We start from the raw sequence: 24943 nt of genomic DNA, 5'->3' as shown, positions 1-24943 counted from the left end.
GTGTTCCATCTAATGCTGTTTTAAACAGCATTTTATTAAATATTCTATAATTATTATGAATTCAGCTTTTATGACCTATTTTTTTATTCAGACATCCATCCATCTATCTATCTATCTATCTATCTATCTATCTATCTATCTATCTATCTATCTATCTATCGCACACACACAAATGAAAAATCTTTATCTTAAATATTTACACGTATCAGCTACCCTTATTTATTAGGCCACAGAAAGGTAAGTGAATATGGTAATAAATTAATAATAACATTAATAATATAATTTAGTTAAGCCTAAATCTGGTTATAACCAGTGGTTACTGCTTATATATCGACTACTAGTCCCACACTAACTGCACTTCCTTTCTTAAGGGTTGTCCTTCTCCTGAACTTTCACCCCACCTTGTCTTGCTTCATTGGACATTTTCTTGGGGGGAAAAAAATGAATTTTGCACCAAGCCCACATTACCTGTAATTACCAAATGAACTTGCAAAAAAAAATCAGTCAAAATGAAGTCGCCGGGCAAAAAAAGAATCTCTTATCTCTAAGCTAACTTGTGTGTATGTGACTTTTTGACACTTTTGTTTCGCGGCGCTAAGATCTGCGTGAATGTTGTTTACCCAGCAGGTGGATGTGACGTCACGGGCGTAGAACACAAAAAAATAACAACATCCAAATCCGCGATTCTCTCTCTTTTTTTTTTTGCGTGTGCAAGGCGCAATAAAGTGTAATATCATCCGAAGCAGCTCCGTGGAGAAAGGCGGCGTAAACCGGGCTCGAAACGGCGGCGTTGCTCGCAGTACAGTGTTTGCAGCTGAAGTTAGTACCGCTGGCGGAGTGATATATTTGTTGGTTATTTACAGTACGCTTATAGCACGCGCTCATGGTACACAAGATCGCGTGAAGAGTTGAATTTGTTATCGCGCACAAATTTCCGCGTTTATCGCGTCTCTGTCAAACCCCGGTAAGTTCATTCTCTTCCAGCATTCTGCAGCGTTTAAGGGCACATGGACAGTTTGTCTTTGTTATCTAATTGTTGCCTTAATGTTTTTAACGGCGTAATAAGCAAATTAACAAACAGCACTGTTGCTCGCGTGTCTAATAACTGCTGTCCGGGGCACGGACGGTATTTTCAGCCTTCAAGCACTTTTTCAGAAGTTAGCTGTGTGGCTAGCAAGTTGTTACGCTGTTCGTTTTTGTTTGTGGAAACAACATCGTATCGCTACATGTGCGTGACGTGACGCGTGAAAACTGTGTATTGAAATCTCTGTGCGTTCGTTATCGATGGCGCAAAACTTTGCGAGCCGAGATTTCTTTCGGCGATACAGCGTCGTATAGGGGGACTTTTCCCCACGTGTTCCCTCAACCACAAAAAAAAACTTCTTCTGGTGCATCTCTTCGTCTGGAATTAAACAAAACGCCACCAGCGCGTACGAAAACCGTTCAGAATGTCGCGACGGTTATTCCGTGCATTGAAAAAGTTTAGCGCAGTCTTATCATCCGGTCGGGCTACGGAGTTGAGAACGGACGCTTTCTGAATTAAGCGTTACTTCAGCAAGAGCAGGCTCCGTTTCAAAACTCAGAGAGCCGCCTAGCTAGACGGCATTTTTGAGCATCGCGTGGATATCGAACGTTCGAACTGTTGATTTCGTAAACGCTGTCATGTCTCAGGGTTTGAGACACAGCCCAAGTGCAGCTCGAGCGAAATTGGTTTTCAACATGATTGTGTTGTAACAAGTGTCAGAGTTAAACCGCTTGTACTTTCGGAGTTGCAAAGGGGATAAATACATTTACTACAGATTCAGTAATAAAAGTTGAGCAGAAGTTAGCCTGCAAAAAGTGGAGGAAAGAAACTTTTTTTTTTTAAGAACTGCATGCAGTCGTGTGCACTCAAATCAGAATAAAAGTAGAACTTTTCTTAAAATGCCAGTTGAACTTTTTAACAGTTTACATTTATTTATAATTAATCTGAAGTACTTCTTCACACAATACTGTGTTCGGTCTCCTTTTATATATTTGGTTGCTTTTTACCATTTACAAATTAAGCAGATAAATAGATGCAATAGCCATAAATTCATCTTTTTTTTTTTTTTTTTTTTTTTTGTATACATTAGTGTTTTACTTCGTACACATAAAATGGATCCATGCAGTTTTCTAATTTAGGAAATGGCCCGACACAAGAAATGCTGCTTTTTTTTGCGTTCGTGTGTGAATGCACGCCACGGGTGTAATTAAAAACATTTGAGCTGAAATTACTGATCGTTAATTGTAATATTTACCGTATTTTTCTTTTCGTATTAATTCGCTTACATGTAACTTTTAAATGCCTTTTAAAATCGCACTTTAAAATAGGAAGCAGCGACAGCTTTAACACCCAGCGTTGGTACGGCTTAGTTCTTAGGATTAGTCATTGTCTGAGGGAAGGAGAAGACAAAAAAAAAAAAAAAAAATGTTTTTTTTTTGTAGGAGAAGTAAAGTAAACAGCCTCCAACAAGCGAACCTTGACAACCCAGATTAAGGAAAACACTGGAGATCAAACAGTGCTGCTGCTGGGCCGTTGTCATGAGCTGCCTGAGAGGGAGAGACAAAGAGAAGGAGGGAGGGAGAAAGAGAAAGACACTGTTTGAACAGGCACCGGAGTTTGTGTGCTCACTTATGCAGAAATGGACCTCTGCAAATGCAGGCTGACCCAGGATTAAAAGCACTGGCTGAACTTTCCTTAGCAACTTTTCGGCCTTTGCGCTCAGTGGCGGGAGAACCTGGGTTATTCTCACCAACTACCTGTCGTCAAAAATCAACTCCTGCGTCTCGCGTAAACGTGCATAGCTTCCAAAAATAGATTTGTGCAGAATATTACTTTGTCATGGCATTACAGGAAAAATGTGCAAATTTTGCAGTGTCGAAGTGGTATTTTCAGATTTACTTGCAGTCGTGCAGAAGAGCTTGATGACTCAGATGTGTGCGGTGGTTACGGCACAGAAAGGTTATTAACATGTTAATTTGCTGAGGTAAAGTGCACTTAAATGAACTGTAATCTGAGAATCAGTGAGGTTATAGACTGCCTGCCGAATAATGCATGAAGTTGCGATGTCTGGAACATAACGTGGGAGAGAGGTTGCAGCGTCCCGTGCCTTGCCGTGTGTTCGGGCAGCTGTGGTACCTCTTTACCGAGTAGCTTTCATGATAGGTTTCTGACTGGAAAGGCAGGCCACCGGCCAGACCCTGGATGGCTTAGGTTGAGGATGCAGCCAGCTTCTTGTTTCTATGGCAACACTGGACGTCAGTGTGCGGTAGTACGTTGTTTAGAGTTAATTATAGCTTGTTGTTTGTCACCGACCAAAGTACTTTATCATTTGCGTAGTTGAAGGCAGCTGAAATTATACAAGTTGACTGGAAGTTGTTACTTTCTTCTTAAATATCTCACCGAGAACACCGAGATCTTTTTTTTTTTGCTACAAATGTGTAGATGGATGTTAACTGAAATTAAAATGACAAGTAATGTGCCATTTTATAATTCTTATGATATTATATGATATTATATAAATATATTATACAGTACATCAAAAGTTTGGACACATCTATTTATGAATTATACATTTATTTATTTATATGCTACCAGTCAGAGGTTTTATGAATTTTATTTAAATTTTTTTCATTTTTTATACACTTTGATTCTAAAGTATAAGTTTACTTATTTGTTACAATTCCTTTTAGAATGAATGCGAAATGATCAAAACTATGAAAAACATTAATGTAATTGTAGCGTCCAGAAATGTTAACTTATGTTTAAAAATCTTCAAAGTTGCCATCTTTTGTTTTCGACTCAGCTGGTATGCTTTTTTTATACAAAATAAAGGTTTCTCTTTCAATCCTGGAGATTTGACACTGCTTTTACTCGCTGTGTGCTAATTTATTAAAAATAGTAAAGTGTGCGTCTTCAGATCAGATATTTTTAAGATCCTGAAAAAAGTTTGTTTGGCTGGTAGTGTATGTCTATTAAAAACGGTCTAATAAAATTGAATGAAAAGAGTTTGAATCTATGCTGAAATGTTTTCGTGATGAAGGCTTTCTGTACAGTAAGAGCTCACTGATTTGTTACCATTGAAATTGTTGATTTATAGCCAGTCATCCTGGATGTCCTTTTTTATTGGATTGTAAATCCAAATGGATTGGATTAGAGGCTGGATTAAATGTTGAAATGGTTTGATACTCGCAAGTCCCTTTATGCCAGCTGTGAAGTTGACAGCTGAGCTGGGATCAGCTCGTTGGATCAGTTTCTCACTGATCTAACCCTGAAGAGCTGAAGAGCAGCAGCCAATGCCTGGATTCCTGAATTTTACAGCAAATCCTTAAGCAATAGGAGGCTGTACTTTCCAGGAATTTGAATCACTGCATTTGTAGACCTTTATGTCATGCATAATGTGCAAAGATTCTTCCCAGCCTTTTTTTCTTTGAAGAAATTGGCATTGGTATTGGCAATTCAGTTCAAAAGAAACAGACAGAAAGGCATGCGAGAACTCCATACAGTAGTTTTCCTTTCTTGTGTGATTTCTCATGTGGTGTAATATGCAAGAAGTAGGCCTCAGTAGTAACGTTTATTTTCTGCTGAAGCAGCTGACCCAGTAACTCAAACTCTGACCTCAGTTAATCAGTCAACCAATCAGTCAATCAATATACATGTATTTTATGTATTAATAATGTAATGTATTTAATATATTATATATACATTTGTTTATATTATATTTATATATAAATATCTGGATATTGCAGCTCGTGTGACTCCTTTAAATATTGATTTATAGTCTCAATTTTGTGTGTTAAACGTTTTGTATTATTCTATAAGACTGTCTGTTTGATCATTTTGATAAAACAGTCCTTCAGCTTGATAACATCACCTTGGCATTTGAATTATGAACTCCGCTGAGTATGAGGAACTTCACACCAGTGTTTTTTACCGAGTTAGTTCAGAGTTTACTCATTGTAACCTCTTTGGTACTCAATCTTGCGCTTCTGAAATTAAAACAGCGTTGCTACTTATACAATTACATACATATACATATAACATATATTTTATGTTTAATTATATGTTACAAAATATACATTTATATTTCTAAGTATTTTTTTTTGTATGTGCATATATAAAGATTTCTCGAGCAGCAAATCAGAATTTTAGACAGATCCCCGAAACAACAACTACTGCTGAAAATTCGGCTTTTGAAATATTGGTAAATGGAAAATTGTTATTATAATTAATTTTATTTATTTATTCTTCAGCAGTTGCCATCAGAGTACCAAGTTTTGAACATTGCGTTAAAAACTTTCTATAAGAAACATTGCATATAGTGGAAAAACATGCGCAAGAAAGGAAAGACTAGTTGCCAATATTGTTGACTAGTAATTAATGTGCATTTTGTTCCAGCCTTTGAGTCGTTTTGTCTCTGCTTACGTGTTTGTGAAAGGGACATCGTTTAAGTGCCCTCCATGGGAATAGAGTTTTTCCTCCCTCTCAATAGCAGCATGCTCTCAATTAGAGTATGTTTAATCAGGAAACCAGCTCGAGTACTAATTACCTTATCATAGCATGCATGTTAATTAGTTTTGCGAGAAGGTTTCTTTTTTTCCAATTGAATGTTCAAATGAATTCAAAGGCGAAAAAATGATGGAACTTTTCTTTGATCTTCTGTTTACATCTGTATGTGTGTTTATACCAAAATGTGGCCTATTTGCTGGTTTGAACTTCGAAGCAATTCGGGTGGTCTTAATTGACGTGTTGTTGCTTGTTTATTTGATATATGTAAGGCCTTATCGGATGGATCATTATGAAAGCACGGTAATTATCTTAAATGCTCAACTCAGTAGCAACCTGCCTCATTCGCATGAAAGCTCACACGTACAGCCTTCTTTGCTAAACTAAAAAGCGAAGGTTTGAGTCATTGTCACCTCACTTCAAGAATCTCTTTAAAAGATGTTCCTCGCAGCCTTTGGACACAGCCCAGTCTGAGCTTGACGCGCTTTCAAGGCTGGAAAACATGCAGGTCTAGGAGTTCCCATACAGGTGGTTTTGCTCTTTATGCGCCAGTTTACCCAAACAAATTGAAACGTTTACTGAAATGGCATGACAACATTATTTCAGGTCCAGTAAGTTCCTGACAAAATCCAAGGGTTTTCTTTACACGTACTTAGTCAGACAGGTGGTGATATCCAAGCTCTAAAAGAAAAAAGAAACAAACTCTGTAACAATAAAGCACCATTTGTTGGTTCTTTGTTTTTCCAAGTGCAGAGCAAAGCTTTGTGAGTGTTGGGAAAGAGGCCTGAGAAATGTACTTGGGGATTACTGGATATTTCTCTAAAAGCATTTTGATGTTATGAATGAGCATAATGTACAATCTTCTGAGGCGTAGATTGATCAACCGGCCATTGCTGAGTGAACTTCAAAGTTTGAAAATGAGAGTATCAATCTTTTGATTTAATATTATAGGGCGACGAGATGGGAATTTTGAGTGCATTTCTGTGTACTTGATATGCAGTTGTTTACAGTGATTGAATGGATACTTTCAGGAGAGTTTATCGCTTGCAGTTTATTGGTATAATGCACTTTTTGATTTGTTTTACATCATGTAGTGTAATGCTTACAGAAAATTAAACTTTTATTTATGGAAAAAATAGATGCATATTTAAAATCAAATGTCATGAAAGCTATTTCTTTGTTCCTTAATTTATAGTTAAGACCTGCCACACTGACTGTTGACATTTGGTATATTTGTGATTTTCAGGTACCTCAACAAGACTAAAGGGATTTATGCGTACAGCCTATGATCATCTGTCAGTTTACGTCTTGATACAGTAAGGAACTTCATACCTTTTCCTTTTACACCAGCTTCAATCAGCCCATACTTGCATATATTTTGAGCTCATCAGAATTGGATGATAATCTTATTGATAACCGTCTGTAACATAAAAAGCCTGTGTTGTGGGCAGTCATTCACGCCATTCTTTAGTTACGCATATCAGCCATTTTGGTTTAGTCATTACAGTTTTGCAGTCATAAAAGTTAAATGTGGAGGAAGCTGCAAAAATGGAGTAGAATTTCAACATTCAAGTCAAAATGCAAGCAAGTGAATTCGGAAGCATCTAAAGACACAATCCAAAGAATTACTGTTCCATTCTGTTCATTGTTTATTCTGTGTCTCCTATAATTTGCATCCTTAAGTTTGGTACTCCAATCCCTGTTGGTTTCTACAATCCCAATCTGGTGTACTCTTCAATTTCTGAACCGCTTGCTTGGATAAAACGGAGTCAGTTGTCATAATTGTAACATAGGACCATTCTAGAAGGAGTCTTTAGTTAAAATAGATTCCCGGTTGTAAACATGCTTACAGAAAGGCGTTTTCGCATGGTTAAACATCACAGGCTTGTCCTTTATCAGTACGTTTGACAGTCTTGCCGTGTGTCGCGTGCGCCACACAATTTGGATGACAGTGGTAACTGGCAGTCGAATAACCAAATTATTTAGTCATGGGTTTTAAACGGGCACGACGGCAAATGGATGTCAAGTAAATGATGCAATTTATTCCCCCTTTCCTCCTCCTCGCCAGGCGGGCTGCCACGGGACTTCTGCCAGCCTTAAATAAGTGTTACCCAGATGGCACTCGCATGACGCCCACTTGGTTACAGAATTGTTCCGCGGGAATAACTCGGCTTGCCACAACAAGCAATAGGTCAATTGAGCAGCGAGTGCCTGTTGCTTGACCCGTTTTGCATATGCAAATCTGCTAATGTTGTGTCATTTCGGTAAATTCCAGGGGAAGGCAGGCTCTCGGGGCTTCCTAAATGAATTGGAAAGGAGCCCAGTTAATGAGGGCGGAGGGGAGAGAGGTAAAAAGAGGAGATGCACGCTTCCTCCACTCACTTCCTTTTGCGAGTACATCACTTGCAAGTGCCTCTGCTTCGTGGTAAAGGGAAATGTCTGTAGTTGGGCTCTGTGGTAATGGGATAGTCCACTAGGATAAGTGGTTTTTCACCCCTCTCTTGCTCTATGGTCTTTTTGAACACAGTTCTATTTTTAGGAGGTGTGGAAGACAGGTGTGGTGTTTTCTTTCTCTTTTCACTCCCTCAAGCTCTCTGCATCCCATTTTGAAATGTTTATTCTTCTCTCTATTTCTTTCGCTCTTACTTTGTGTCCATCCTTTTCTCGCTTTCTCCTTTCATCCTAACCTCTTTTATTTTCTGACACACTTCATGGCATGTAGATGGGCCTGTACTATGGCTGTGCAGCATGTGAGATATGTAATGGCCATGGTTTTTCAAAACGTTTTTGCAGACATTGGTCACAGAAGATGGTTTTGACTGGCCATTCTACATCTGTTGACACACTATTGACAAAGTCGAAACAGTACAGCAATGTTATTAGCAATGTTTAAAAAAGTATTAGATAATATCAGAAATTTTGCTCTTTGACTTTATCAGAAATCTCTTTGATTCTTGAAATTTGTTTCAACAGCAAAATTGTGAAAAAACTCTTTACAAGCATGTGCCCTGGCTTAAGTGAACTGTGTTCTCTGCATCTTCCGTAACATGCTACAGCTGCAATTGATGCTGCCCGGGGCCAACAGCAGGAGCAGGACAATATGGAGATGATTTTCTGCTGACAAAACTTAAGTAAACAATCCAACAATCCAAAGCCCCAAAACCTTCACAATTCAAGCTCAGCTTACAACAATCCAAAGACCTTATTTTCATTTCACATGCTTTTTGCTAAACATATGCTTACCCCATAAAAAGCGGCAAGTCAGTTTTTTTTTTTTTTTTTTTTTTCTGGCAATCTGTTACATTTGGTAATGTTATATTATAACAGAACATTTTGGATCCTACAAATGCCAATAGTATGCATCTTTTTTTTTTTTTTTTTTTTTTTTAATTCAGCACTTTTCTGATTTCAATGATTATTCATTTTAATGGACTTTGAACATTTTGAAAACTGATTTGTATTTAGTTTATATATTTCAACATATTTAATAGTTGGACTGTGGAATGCTTAAGTTTGCAGAATTGAGTTGGATTGACGTGGCTTTTCTAAACGTGTGTGAAATAAGGTAATAGTTGAGGAAGATTTGAATCGGTCCTCTGTACAAGAAGATGCCAGTGTGTAAAAGTCAAGTCAGATATTATTATGATTTTTCTTTTAACAGGCAGTAAAAATGATTGTTTAGCACCTTACAAATAACAGTAATAATTGGATGTGCATATAACCTCAATCATCAAAATGTAAATGCTGCGGATTCTCCTTTGGAATTTAATTATATCACAGCTTGTAATCGACTATAAACCCAAACAAAACAATCAAAATACATATTAACAGGCTCAGCATGATAAGGAAACAATCTTCTAAACTGAGATAAACCATCTCACGGATTCCTCCAGCAACCCCCTCACCTTGTATTTGCTCTTGTGTGATCTCTTTGAAAGCATCAAAAGATGCAGGCGCTCTCTAATGTTTCTCTTCCTCGTGCCCAGAGAATAACCCCTCGATCACACTGCCAACATTCTTTTTTTAAAAGCGCAAAGAAAGATGAATTTGGGCCATAAAGGCGCGTATCACAAGGGCTTTTTATCCTAAATGGTCCTTAGAATTGTTATCTATAGGGATGGCGCATTCCCAGCACTGTCGTGTTCAATCAAGTGTCCACTTAGCCGCGGCCAGGAGTAATTGTCCCCAAGTGGGCCACACACTGACCTGTTAATGTCTGTGTTGACCCTCTAACCTTGTCAGCACATCTAAGAGAAGAGCTCTAAATCATCCCGATCTCCTCCGGCTCTTCCCGTGCTGCCGGGTCAAAAGGGAGATCGCTGCAGGCAGACCACTCCCTTAAATTGTCCCATCTTGGGTAGGTCATTGTCTTGAGGATGAGGTCCAGCTCCTCGATTCACACTTCTTTATTGCTGCACAATCATGGTTGTGGTAAATGTGCTCAATGCTCTGGAGTGCAATAGCGGCTGAAACGCATACAAACAGCACCATAAGTAACTAATATGCGGCAATTAAAACAGGAGAAGCAGAAGACTTATTTCATTTTTACCGTGACTGGCACTTGCTTGTGCAAAACCTTCCATGGCATTGCTAGAGCATTGCTGTGGTTGTTAAGGTGTGGCTAATGTTTACGCAGTGAGGTTTAATATTTAAGGTTTAGGGATTTTGAAAAACCACCAGTACCACTAATAAATATTCTTCTGTAGATCTTTTCAACACACAAGGTTCTTATATATCTTAAAGGGCCAGAGGGTTTATAGGGTAATTATTTGAGTGTAAGAAGCACAGTTTATTCTGTTAGTTTTAGATGTTATATTTTAGATTAGATTTAGATGAGAGATTTTTGAAAAGTTATGGTATCTCATGTGAAAAACATGACACAATGAATTTGCAGCATTCAAAAAAAGTAGGCTCATGCTTAATGCGTCTGGTAAGTGTGCATACAATAGGCATTGTACTATCCCATAAGACCACAGGAGAGGGCGAAATTTAAGCTGGTAAGTCTTTTAAAGGTAGACTTTGAATTGTTTATTCAAATGATTCATTGAATCATTTAAGCAATTCGTTCAGAAATGCTGATTTATTCAGGAATCAAATACAACCACTGTGTGTTTTTTCAGAGATGTGTAAAATTACTTTGAGGCTTTATTTGGAACTTATTCGCTGGCAGAACAGAAGTAACAGGGGAGGCGGTGATGTACCTAAAATTAAGTTTTTCTAAGTATTCTCTTTTTGTTTACTGCACTGTTGTGTAAAAGCAATATCATGCGCGCAATCATGCTGAGACTAGTAGCATAAAGTAGCATATCAGATGGCGTTCTAAGATAAAGTAATTCCTCTTTTGCAGGTTTATTTAGAGATATGTAGAAAAATATGCTATTTCTAGGTTAATTTCCTAGAAGTTTAAAATTTCTGTGTCTGTGCCTAGCACAGCAGCAGTATCAACCAATTGTGTGAGTTTGAGTTGGGGCCGTTTATTTGACTGACCAATGGCAGCCCGAGTGGGATTGTTTTAAGAGGTCTATGTAAAAACAATAATTTATTTCGTCTTTTGCTGAATGATCTGAATTAGACTGGAGAAGTTTGTTTTGTAATAGTGTTGAGTGAAATATTACATTCCAGGTTTAAATTGCTCAGATTTTTTATTTTATTTTATTTTAGATTAGGTGTTTCATTGTGATGGATGGGTAGACTACATCTTTGATATAAAGCAGATACAATACTGTAAGTGTAGTGTGTTTTTATCGCACAGTGTTATTTTTCACTAGCCTTTTCTCGGTTGTGGGAAACTTGACACACAAATAAGTGGCAATTATCAAACTACTCTAAAGTGGCTGGTAACTGGTTTCTGTCTGAGACTGACAGGGACGGCAATTTGTGTGAAATGTGTGGATTAAAACCACATGTTGAAGATGCTGAGGGGTGTTGTATTGAACAGATGGTATGCCACCAAAATGAAGTAGCTGAGTCAAACCTGTGTGAGTTCTTGCATGCCCCGAGGAAGACATTATTGCTTTGAGGTTGCTCATTCATACACTGAAAATACATCTATCAACATTTGCCTTTTTTGTTTCTTTTAAAATTCCTTTGGAATTTTACAGTTGCTTTTTTTTATATAATGTGACCCCTTAATTTTTTTGTTTCACCTTTTAGCCTATGTTGCAGCCTTGTTATAATGCTTTAATTTTTTTTCCTGCACGCCATACTCTATAATGCTGTGTGAAATGAGTTCTGATGAAAAATACATCAGAGATGACCTACAGCCAATGAGAAAGAAAGATTACATACCTACTTCTCCCTGACCTCCCCGCTTCCATGTATGATTATTCACAAGCCAGTTGACATGTTACAATTCCAATCAGTTAAGATGCCAAACTAATCGTGATGCAATTGGAGCGGGAGTTTACATGAATGTATCTCTGAGAGGAACTGACTGTATTAAGAAAGGTTTATATTGTATTTTCTTTTCATCTTGCCTCTGACAATGCATATTAAAGTAGTGTTCGTAAGCGCAGCTCTGCTTTTTTTACAGCAGTAACACAGGAAACTCTACATCATTGCTGTTCATAAGCGGTACCTGCTGGCAGAGAGTGAACTTTCTCATTCAGCTCGTCTGCTGTTTTGTTCAGATATGATTTATGTAGTATAGTTTACCAAAACTATAGGCAAACCATTCTATTTCTGTCTCAAATTTCATAACTTGTACATATAAATCTTGAAATCGTAGAGTTGAATGAATTGTTGAGTGAATTGTTACATCCCTAGGGCGTAGTTACACACCACAGCATCATTGTGATCTTGTGTTATTACCTTATAACTTCGCACATGCATTTGGTTGTGAAACACAGTTTGCGGATGAGACAGACTTTGAAAATTGCGCAGTGTGAACTTTGCATAAGATGAAAGAAACTGCTGAGACAAACTGGATACTTGCTTGAATGCAAGTTAGGAATCTGTTAAGTGTTAGATTTGTCAGCTGTTTCTATGCAAGTATACAAATACGTACAATAAGAGTTTAGAACTATAAAATGAATGTGGATTTACACAGGTTGACTAGTCATTCAAAGATGTAGGTAGTCGATTAGCGAGTGAGACTAATTTATCTAGGTTTTTAAAATTTTTCCTATTGAGGCATTTTTCTGTTTTCTTCATGCATTAAGATCAATATCTTTACTCTTGTATTACACTGTCTTTCTGCCACAAGATCACTTTTTTTATTCTGCTTCATGCTGGTAAAGATGACATTTTAAAGGTTAATGTAAATGTGGCTGTTTCTTATCATTTTTTTTTTTTTGTCACTTTCTTTTTTTCAAAGATCAGATCGTCCATCTCTATCCTGCAGTAGTTCCTACCTCTCTTTCACTTTCATGTGCCCTAGCTGCTCTTCAAATACTACAGTAATTCTCTTTCTCTCCTGTTCTCTCCCATCTCTTTTTACCTGTAGCTATTTCCTCTTGCCCCTTTTAAACTCCCTATTTTTGGAGTTCAGTGATGTGAGAGTCATAAATACCAGCGAGGGGGCAGAGGGGTCTTTTGGGATTGTGTATTTTCTGCAGCAATGACAAGAACGCGGGCGGCTAATCAGAGCGGCTCTTATCTGAAGCTGCTCAGCGCCCGACATGGAACAGAGGAATGCGGCCAGCTAAGGGGGTTAGCGCTAGCTGAATTCCACGCAGAGGAATTACATGGAGATGAGCTGTAATGCAAGGGTTGATTTTATTGGGTCTGTTGGGGACATACTGTGAATATTTGGCCTTTAGGAGGGGAAAGGCCTTTTTATGTACTTAAGAGTTTTGTAATATTGAAATTGTACCATTTTGTTCTGGTGTGTGAGAGATTTTAATATAATTATAGTATTATAATTTTTTCTTATGTGTTAATATAAAATGCAGACTCAAAATGGCAATAATAAAACTTCAATATTAATAATAATATTAAATAGCATTAATAATAAACAGCTTTTTACCTTTGCATGTATTTTAACATTTTAGAAACGTATGAAATCTTATCCAGGGACGTCTGTAAATATTATTGATTCCAAATGAATCAAAGAACTTATTATTAAAAATATAGTGAAATATTAATTTGCAGAGAAGATTTCAGTTTCTCAACTAGACTGGCGTTTGCTTCTGATGTTTAAGCACTATTAAGATATCTCTTGTGAAACAAGTAGCCAGTATGCCGTGGTTGTTTGAAAAATTAATTGGCAAATAAAAAGCTAATTTAAATATATTGGCATTAAAATACTTCTAAATACATTGTAAATATTAAGTCTATCGGCCAACCTACTGTTGATTAGCAAGGCAACAATAGCTGAGAAATTTGCCATCGCACTCTTAAAACTCCACCATGCAGACCTGTGGCGGGTCAACGGATGACAGACACTTCTCTCTGTCTTTGTCACTTTCTGTTTCTGTCTTCTTCTCGCCTTCTTTAACCCTGCAGATTCTTCCCCCCCCCTCCTTTTTCTGTCACTCTCTCTTTTTGTCTCCCTTTCGCTCTTAATGAGAACACGCTCAAGTAAATGCTGACCTCTGCAATAAGCATTTTACTACGCAAATCACCACCACCGATGCTGATTGGTCGCAAATACGTGTCACCGACTTACGGGATCTGACAAAATGTTCCAGAGAATTCTGTCAAGCAGTGTGTAGCCGCAGCTTTTCCTTAGATGAGTCGTCCCTCGAGTCACTACCATTCATCAGAACAGCAATGCAGATTTAAGCTGATTATCAGATACTCAGATGTAAATATCACAAGTGTCAGAAATGCTTGCTGTTGAAATACTGAAAATGTGTTAAGATGCATTTAGGTCAGTTCTGGAATTAATTTGTCACCAAATTAAGCATTTGTGGTTGGATTTCATCACGTTTTTGCCTTTTTCCTTTCTCATTTGAGTCATCATCCAGGTTTATGTGGGTTGAGTGAATTTAAGGGACTTCCCCCACCTTTAGAGAATGGTATCAATTCCTGTTTGGTATGGTATCAATTTTGCTGATGTTAATATGCACTTGTGTCTCTCTCTTGTCTTTTTTAGGCATTTTGTATTTCAGATTGAGTTGGCTGCACCGTATCCAATGGTTCCGCCCCTTTGTTCCCTTTTCTGAATTCTGATTGGAACAATGGAACGTCAATCCCGTCCAAACAAGTGACTGTGGTATGTTATCTTCAGAATTTTTCCTTGAAACCACGCCCTTGTATGCTTTCTATTGTACTATTTTTTTTTTTTTTCATCGTAGTAAAAAGAGTGTACAGTATGTATTTTACTACAGTGTTTGTTTTTTTTAAACTCTGCTCAGAATCAATCGGTTGGTCTTTTTCATGTCTGAAGATTTCTCAATTTATGTGTATTTCATAGGCATATCAACTTTGACTAGGATTTTTCTCATAAAATTCCCTAGCAGAAATATGATTAGATGGAAATTTAGTTGGTGTTTATAAATACTAAGTGTGTGTCTTGGAAGAATTTAACAAATGTTCAGAATTCATACTGAAATCTGTACTTTTGATACTTTGTTGAGATGTTTACTGAAACTGTTGATGTCTACAGAGTCTTTATTTGATCTCCTTGAATTACTATCTTTTTTTCTCTCATGAAAAAAAATCAGGAGATTTTGTTTTTAGTCTCCATTTGCAGAGCCTTTAACCTTGTGGGAATTTAGTAACTTTGCGCACAATTTGAAGCATTGAGCTCTCCTTTTGTACTTGAGATGTGTTAGATAAATTATTTTCTCATAAGAAATGTCAGGGCAGACAGAAGCTCAAGCAAGAGCTCTGTATATTTCTTTTCAATTGTTTTTCTCATAGACGTCACAGAGATCTTCTTTTTCTTGTCTACAAGAACACTCATCCTGAAACCCTGGGCTTTCTTAAGATCTTTTTTTTATCCGAGTTGAGTTTGTTCTCTTTACACAATGGTTGGTACTTCTGCCCATTTGCCTTTGACCCACTTTTAGTGTCACTGTCCCTTCACACTTATGTATTGCAGACATTGACTAGTCTTCCTGTCTTCACTTTGCATCTTCGTGTGTTATTATATTTGCAACTGGCAGCAGCCCGCCTTTGCCCCCTATCAGAAGCAAACGTGACATTTTTGCGGAGGTAATGGAATCTTCTCGCAATTAAATCCCCGACTGCGAAGTGAAGTCTCTGCTTCCATCCCTCCATCCCTCTCCTTTGCATTCATTCACAGGAGGGAAGGCCGTGATGATGAGACCAACTCAGCACGTTGCCCCTTTATTCCGCTCTCCGTGTCACTTTTTGTTTTTAACTTCTCCACATAAACATCTCTCCGCCTGGCAATTAATTACCACAAATGTCAATTAACCCCCTCCTCCTTAAAAAATAATATTGTAGGAGAATTATATTTCAATTATAAAAATTACGTTGGAAGGCGGCAACGTTAAATTGCTTTAATGAATTGTGCTGAAGGTGACAGTTGTTATTTTGCAGCCCATCATGGCGGGGGACCTTCTGCCTGCTCTGATACAATGTGAAGTGGAGGATGAATAGAAGAAAACAGAAGGATGGGAATGAAATGAGTTTTGAGAGGAACAGAGAGGACGTATTTCCTGCAGTAACGGTAGCCGCTGTACGTAATGCCTCATTTGTGGGATACAGCGGGCAATGGTGTGAATCATTGTTCTGTGCCAGCCGAAGAGAAGCACTTAGGGGTCTCTCTTTCTCTCTCTATCTTTTCCTCTCTTCCTTATTTGACTTGCACAACTGCTGATGGTGCATTTGCCCACCGGTTGTGCTCCAGGAACGTACCTCCATACGTTATCATATTTAAAGGAATTATTCTGTCATCATTTGCTTGCCTTTATGTCACTCCAAACCTGTATGACTTTGTTTCTTCATTGTACTAGTTCTTTTCCATGCAAATAGTTCACATGGGGGCTGACACTTTCGAGTTTCAAAAAGGTTGCAAAGAGAGGTGAAAGTATCAAAAACATGGTCCATATGACTCATGCCCTTGAATTCAAGTCTTGAGAATTTGTACGATAGGTTTATGAGAGGAACAGGTCAAGATATACGTCACTAAAACTGTGAGTTCATGAGCAAGACGTTTACACTTGTTCTGAGAAAAAAATAAATATTCTGACTTAAAAGACTACTTTCACAAGTAGTGTAGTTTTTGAAGATAAGATTTTATGGTCTGACAGACTATAAAATGGCTGAAAAATATCTCATAGACTTTCATTGTGACTTGGTGGTGAGCCATAATTTATCGAAGGTTGTGTGTTCATACATTTAACATTTATTCATTTTAGCAGGCACTTTTAGCCAAAGTTACTTGCAAATGAGGAATACAACAATGTTCAAAAAGAGGCAATAAACACAATGCGGCTAGAATTACTATAATCTTTTTAAAGTGTGATTTATTTTTTATGTGATGTTGCACTCAACAAAATTCTGCGCATATTTGTCTGTATGTGGGTAGGCATAAATAATAGCTCACAAATTAGAGAAGTCACCCAACCGTTTTTTTTTCCCTTAGTTGAAGGTTAATTTGAAGCAATAATAAAATGGATGTAACCATTTCATCTTTTGTGGGTAATAAACTTTGGACAGTCTCAGTGTGCACATGTACTTGAGTTGGACTAGTCTAAGACATCTCCATCTATTCTCACCATCAGTGATTAACATCTCACTTTGCTGATGGGGATGTTCCTTGTTCAGCTGATTGGTAAGTGATAGAGAGAACTTTTAAATTGCACTTCAGTGCTCATCAGAAGCAAATTTCAACGTATAGAAAGAAGAAATCACAAATGAGATCTCTACAATATCTTTTTTTTTTCTAATTTGCAACGGAAATGGAAGGGGACGTTTGACTCCTGATTGTCAGGCTTTTCTCTGAATAAACACCCCTGAAGTCTGAGTCTCTTTCTAGAGCATTGGATCTCAACCTTTTTGAAACAATATTTTAGGCCCCCTGAATTGGCCAGTATATTTCGGTTTAAGCAAAATAGATCTCAACAGTGTCTCAAACTCTGCCTATATTTGTTAACATACCAAAGTTTGCAGTCCAAAAGTCAGTGATTTCAATATGAACTCTCAAATTCTCATAAAATTCTTCCAAAACAGAGTATTTGCTATATTCTATTAACATTTAATGTTTTAGCTTTCTACACTTACTGTACAATGACAAATCGTGTCTATTTTCATGCTAGGAGGAACATCTAAAACGTAGAAGTTGAACTTTGATCGAAGCATAACTCTCCTGAGCTAAAAAAGATCAACCCTTGAGCTATAAAATTATCCTCTGGGGGACTGGTTTGACAGATAGATGAAGCAAATTATTGTAATTATACCATTGCCCATCAGTCACTTGGGCAGAAAAATGCTGTTTAGTGAATTGAGAGCAGATTGAATAATGTTTTGGCCAGTTGCTTATTTGTGGCAGTGCAATTAACAACAGCCTAGCAGACTCACACATAGTTCAAGACCACCCCGACAGGCATGGAAATGCAAGTACTGTGTGATGTTTTACTTTTTCCAAGCATCTGCTCATTGATTGCCATCCACAGGCCCGACACACACGCATGCATTTAGATTGGGCCTGCAGCCCTCTGACCGGGCGACTGAAACTCAACACTCATTTAGCAGTGGCTCAACATACGGCCCACTTCACAACTTAACACAACACACACACACACTTAGAAGTTCATTAGATCAGTATCCTGTCTTAATTGCCTCTGTGTAACACACACCACAGGCTAATGCAGGGGGTCTCAATGCAGGATATGTCCACCTTTCTCACAGCTGTTTTTATGAATGCCTTTGTGTGCCCTTGTTGTTAAAACAAGTTTGTTTCCCATTCTGTCATATTACACTTTATCATTTAATTTCGGTTTTAATTTTAGTAAGAATTCAGATGACTGATAAACAAATCTGCTTATGTTAATTTTCGACTATGCGTCATTTCTTAGAAAAGGTCAGTGCTGATTCATTTAATTAGTCTCGCATTTTCATAGTTGTGTTTTTTTTTTTTTAATTATCGCTTAACAAAGATTTTTGCAACAAAGAAAATCAAATTCCTCAGAAGGTAGTCTTGTATATCTCAGAAGACTTAAAATATATTCTCATTGGTTTCACAGACAAGGCTTAATCCTTGTTCTAGACTAAAATGTAAATCTGAGCTGATTCTACTGACAGTAAGCTGCTCTGACTGATCTTAAAACATCTTGATGCTTTTGTTTTGTCTTAAGATGCAACTCCAGTAATGCTTTTTTCTAAAGCATGTTTATAAAAATTACTTAAATGGCCTAATACTGGCCTAGGCTAAGCGTTGTCTGAAAGCAGACCTTTAAGAACTTAATTATTTCTTAATTAGTTTCTCAACTTCTCAGATGTTTCAAATTAAAACAAATTTATTTCCTTTTTTTGTCTTCTATAAAAAACATCCATGCAACCTCTCCTTTGTAGTTTTTAAAGAGAAAAGGTTTAGATCATTATTCTTCATACTTCATAGTTCTGCTTGGTGTTCTCTGAAAGGAATTGGGGAACCAAAAATGGTTCTTCTATGGCATCACTCTGAAAACCCCCTTAAGGGTTGAGCATCTTTATTTGCTCTCATTTTAACTTCACAAATGAGAAATCATTTGTGATTTTTCTTTCCTTGGGTGTGTTAGCTTAGGCCTGTATTATAACGCAATACAGACCTACTTTAGTGGAGTTTATTCAGTCTTATTCACTGTCCCTTTTCCACCTATACAAAAGATTTCAGTTACACCTAGCTTCCTAACTTCCTGTTTCGCTGTGTGGCTGGCCGGCAGTGAGCTGATGTCGTAATGGCGAGTGTCAGGAAAAGAACACAAGTCCAGGATGGAGTCCCAGGCAGCTGGCTGTGTGTGTGTGTGTGTGTGTGTGTGTGTGTGTGTAGGAAACAGCAGAGCAACTTAACGCCCATATCTCCTATCTCTCCCCTCTCTTTTCACTTTCCTGTTTGGACTCTAAGGTGATTGGAGGCACAGACTGTGACAGTTGACGGAAGCAGAGAGAGAGAGAGAGAGAGAGAGAGAGAGAGAGCGAGCAAGCAAATAAAAGAGAAAACATTTATTTACAGTGTAATGATGCTAGTTAAAGATGTGGTTTCACACAGGAAGTGCCCCCCTGCTTCAGTCTGATAGGGAGCAGGCTGGAGCTTGAGGTGTTGGCCTGTATTGTGGAGCTGGTCTGGATTTTGGGTTGGACCCACAAGCACACCCTCAACGTTGTTTCCTTTCTGGGCGTAGAGAGATGAGAGCAGGTTAGCGCAGGTCACTGGGAAAGAGAGCAGAGAGGAAGGACAGTTGAGGGTGTGTGAGTGTGTGTGTGTGGGGGGGTGGAATTGTCTGAGATATGTAGAAAGGTCATGTGTTGGATTTTTTTTTTTTTTTAGGGCCCTTTACCTTTCTCATCACTACAGTGAACCAAACGCAGTCCCACAAGCAGAGTTAAACATCCTATCGCTACCCTATAGCACTGAATCAGCAGTTATCATATGCCACCCATAGTCATTTGAGTCTTTGTAATTTACAAACCATAAAAATGATCAAAAGGCTAATGTAAACCCTTTATTTCCTACAACCTCCTCCTTGTCGTATCTCTGTTTAGGACACAGATTTCACCTTCTGTTATTTTACATGAGAGAGAGAGCTGTGATTTGTTCTTAAAAATGTGACTAATGTAACTAATATAAGAAGATATATGTATATACACGCACATAAGAGCAGCACTGTGAGATCTAGTCATGAAAAAAAAACAAATCAGAGACCAAGTGACTTTGACATTAACATCCTCCATCTAATAATATAAGGTTAATGGCCTTAATGAGGCCTAAAAACGCAATGAGACATTGGATCTACTTTTTATTCACGGATCGCTTGTCTAAATAGGGGAAGTGGCGCACTGACCGTTTAGCCTTGCGCTAATGACGAATGCTGGGAAGTTTGAGCTGAGAGAGCAGACTTTGGGTAATGATGAAAGCTTTAGTATGGAGATATGCTACTTTGATTCAAGGTGTTATGATTTGTCCTTGTTAAACAACATTCTGTTTGCTAGCAGTGGATGATGTTTTGTGTTTGATGTAACAGCTAATTTGACATTTTTGTGGATTTAATTGGAAGCAGAATTACTACAGAATAGTATTTTCCATCTTTCTATAGTTCAGAAGTAAAAAAAATATATGTTTAGTAATATGATTTCGAAAGAAATATCTTATGCATAGTAGGAATTTATTTGACTAGAAGTAAAAAAACCAAAAAATATTGTTACAATTTGGCAATTTTCTTTAAAGTAGTTTTTAGGATTCTTTGATGTGCAGAAAATGTAAAGGAACAGCATTTATTTGAAATAGAAATCTTTTGTTAGATATCTTTTAGTAATATTTAAAAACAATTTTACATGTCCTTGCTGTTTCTTTGCATATATTACAAAAAATGACTTTCTTGAAAATGTTTACTTAAATATTAGTCTTGTAGCTTGTATCTTACATTGTAACTGGTCAGTATGGTTTGAGTTTAAGTTCAGTTACTGTATCAGATTTTGATTCAGAAATGCCCTGACAGGTTTAGTGCCTTCAAATGTAGGATTTGTCAGACTAATTCAAACCAGTAACCTTGTGAGTATTTCTGAATGATTACTTAACAGAAATAGTTCGCTTGTGAGTTTTATTCAGCGAGGATGCATTAAATTAATCAAAAGTGACAGTAAAAACTTTTACATTGTTATAAAAATATATTTCAAATAAAAGCTGTTCTTTTAATCTTTTATTCTACTATTTTGCGTATTATAATTTCTGAAGGATCATGTGACACTGAAGATTGGAGAAATGAGTGCTGAAAATTCAGTTTTACCATCACAGGAATAAAATATATTAAGATATATATTTTTTAAAATCAAAATAATGCTTTACAATATTGCTGTATTTTTTATGTAAACACTTAAGTGACTTCTTTCAAAAACACGTAACAATCTTTTAAAACTTTTAAAAGGCTATGTGATTCTATTTGATAAAATATAAATGCTTTGTTAATAAAATATTATTTTATAAAATAACAGGTATCATTACATTTTTTAGTTTAGTTTTGACATTTTACTTTTGAACGGTGCACTAGGAAGTGCCTAAAGAAAAAGGGGCAACAACATGCAAATTTGCACTAGCACGGCTCAAAGTACATTGCCCCAATGTGTGAGAACATGCGCGCTAACCGCTATGCTACTGCTCCACAACATCTTCATGTAGCTGACGTGTTCATGCCTGTCCCCTGGAGAGCAGGAACAGGAATCTGTCCATTAAAGCAGTCTCTGAGAACACTAGTGTACACTAGGCCAGAGGGGACAGGAGCAGTAAACCTGTGAAAGTGGATCTAGACCTGACAAACATGTGCAGAGCTGAGAAATACAAACAAACAACACGCCTGTTTGTCTCCCTGTTGGGTTACAGAAATACACACAAATGTACACCCACCCACACACACACACACACACACACACACTACAGCTTATGCTTCCTGAGTAGAGTTCTAGCAGTCTTGTGGCTCTTTAGTTTTTTCTCTTGTAAACACAATCCGCGTCTCTGTGTTTTTTTGAGTCTATTATCTAACAGTCCCAATAGTCAGTCAATACAGTCTTGTGGCCACACCGTCCTGCACTGATGTATGTGCTGTACGCAGTAAAGAGCGGCTCTTTTGTGAACGTGGTGTAAACAGGCATGTCAATAAACCCATAAGCCTGTATCAAGCTACAGTAGCTATTAAAAAGGGTAATATCTGCAGTGTTTTTTTTTTTCTTCCTCGTTTTTTTTTTTTAAATAATGTTAACGTGGCATTGTAAAAGAGACGGATGATCTATGTGGCAGATTGATCAGCGGGTAGAGACCCCATTATCTCTTTCCGTGTTAATTACAGTGTGCTCAGCTTGCGTGTCAAAAGACGGATAACTGACGAAGGTAAAAGACCTTATTTATGCTTTCGTACTCAGCTGGCGGCAGCTTTCCCCTCTCTTTCTTTCTTTTCGCCTCCTCAGCGCTGTATATTTATCGTCCAGTAATATTACACTGTCAAAGACGATCATCTCTGCAGAGATATTATTCGCTATCGTCACCTTCACAGGCATCCATTTGGACCCGCTCCCTCTCAAGTTACCGACTCTTCCTCTGCACTCGGAGTGGCTGAGCAAATTTGCGCAGAGATTTTTGGTCGTCCCTTGGGACGCCAGAAAGGTAATTCGGGTTGGGTAAATCAATATGTGGGCAGCCCAGTCATACCACAACGCACAGACATGGCACCGATCTCAAAATGCCCTGACGTTTTGTGGCTTTTAGTGGGGTCACATTTTGCTAACGGAAAAACAAAAGCAGAAAAACGCAGCGAGAAATTTCAGTCGCAAACATTCAGGTGAAGTCGATGCACACCTGAACTGAAATAGCACTTTGAACAACATTTGAAATGCGGCATCGTACTAACATCGTGAATATTTGGGCCTAAGTTATAAAACAGTAGCAGAATGTGTAAATTGTTGCAATTAATGTAATAAATCAATTTAGGCAACATTGTTCTGCTCAGGTCTGTTCACTTTAAAAAAGCATGTGGTTTCTTACAGAAAAAGACAGTAAAATACTGCAGTAAAAGCCTATTAATAGGTTAGCTGTAAGTTACCTTTACTGTATGTGTGATACAAATCTATTAATGGTTTAACATTTAATGTCTAAATGTATCGTTTTTAAAAGTAATAACTATAACTTCGTTTTTTTATTATTATTATTATTATTACTTTTTTTTTTTTTTTTTTTTTTTGCATGACTTTGCACCATTTATACAAGTTTCCCATTTTTATGGACAGGCCACTTGCAGCAAACTCTTGATTTATCATGTTTTACCACCTTTTATTTATTATATTATTATTATTATTATTATAGTGGTTAATACTCAAATTTACAGTAAAAAGCAGATTTTAGTAGTATTTTACCATTCATATCACTTAAAAAAATGTAAAGTTTTATACAGCCACCAATATACCATTTTGAAATACTACAAACATTGTCTCTGTATTTTAGCTGTTAATTTAACAGGATGTTTTGATCAATTTTGATGTTTTGAAGTGTTGATTTGCACTTTGAAATGAACCCAGGTACATCAAAACAAACCTCAGAGTCTAAAAATAATAATAAAATCAATAAAAAAAAAATGTAACTAGATTTTAATATGCTGACTAGATCTGTTTTCAGCACAGTAGATACAGTAAGTTTGATGTCAACAAGCAAAAAATCAAGATGTGTGATGTTGAGATTTTACAGAGTCCCTAAGAGTAGACCTTACACCGAGATCACGCAATGTGTTGATTGTTTGCGCTGTGTGCCGACGGGCCCCTTCTTCTGAAACACACAGCAGTGAAACCCCCATGAAGGGACTTTTCAACTGTGTTACAGATCTTTTTTCTTTCTTCTTATCACTTGAGCGTGTGGTGTAAGAGGTAAGATCAGAGCAGTCTTTCCTGTGGTTTCATCTGTCAGACCTGTGTTTTTACCTCTCACCAGAAACAACACACTCTTATAAGCCCTCACATACACACGCATTCTCTCGCTCTCCCTTTCAAAACCATTTATGCTTTTCATCACTTCCTGTCTGTTGACCAGACTGAAACGGCTTTCTGAAAGGCTGTCTGGAGTCAAGCTTGAGAAAGAAAATTGGGTAAACAACAAAAACAAATGTAGATTCGTTTGGTTTTCTTTGTGCAAACAGGTTGTTCTGCACATGATTGTTTGCAATTTAATATTGTGCAAGGTGAATGTCATGTCAATGTTTTGTCATTCCTTCATTGATAGCGTTATCGCCCGTTACTGCACCATGTCTGAATGTGAGATATTTTGTGTGTTGTGCAAAGGAATTTACTTGGTTTTATGCATGTTGAAATACTTGTGTGTCTGTGTTGTGTAAGTGTTATAATCACGTCAGGAGTCAGACGTAAGATGTCAGAGCATCACCTGGTGGACTAGCACAGAAAATAGGCCCAAATGGCAAACACCCACATACTGTATAACTATGAGAAATCATTTCATGACACACATTGACGTATCTCTGAATTGATTCCAACTCGCATAAATTTTTATTTATTTTTTTTTTAATTTATAGCTGATTTTATTTGAATCCTATAGAAGCTTGTTTTTTTCTTTAGAGAAAAAAATACGTTATGTAACTGTGACTTTGCATCATACAGTGTGGCTTTTTAAAATAATACATTTTATTTCTTATTTAGTTTAATATTTTTATTTATTTGACTGTTGCCATTTTTATTTTGGAAATTTGAGGCAGAAAACAATCATTTTATTCAAACAGATTGGCAGACCACTCCCCCTCATCTTCTACTGGTCAGCCAGACCTGCCCCAAATCCCAAGTAGACTTAACTCTTAAATTACTAATGTGTCTACAAAA

At 37.3% G+C, this 24943-nt stretch overlaps 1 protein-coding gene across 7 annotated transcripts in view; it reads left to right on the top strand.

The window, feature by feature from the left end:
* The first annotated feature begins 731 nt into the window (after positions 1–731).
* foxp1b (forkhead box P1b) overlaps positions 732–24943 on the top strand; it is a 529351-nt gene continuing 505139 nt past the window's right edge. For 3 of the 7 annotated variants that reach the window (XM_043241984.1, XM_043241981.1, XM_043241980.1), the window contains exons 1-3: positions 734–964; positions 6774–6843; positions 14565–14684. The gene's annotated coding sequence lies outside the window, so the exon portion shown is untranslated. Of the gene's footprint in view, positions 965–6773; positions 6844–14564; positions 14685–24943 lie in introns of all 7 variants that reach the window. The other 4 variants (XM_043241986.1, XM_043241985.1, XM_043241991.1 and 1 more) reach the window with 3 other exon arrangements.

This window comes from Puntigrus tetrazona, chromosome 6 (genome assembly GCF_018831695.1).
Source record: "Puntigrus tetrazona isolate hp1 chromosome 6, ASM1883169v1, whole genome shotgun sequence".
NCBI lineage: Eukaryota > Metazoa > Chordata > Actinopteri > Cypriniformes > Cyprinidae > Puntigrus > Puntigrus tetrazona.
Note: the sequence above shows the minus strand (reverse complement) of the source record. Positions and strands in the feature narration are given on the sequence as shown.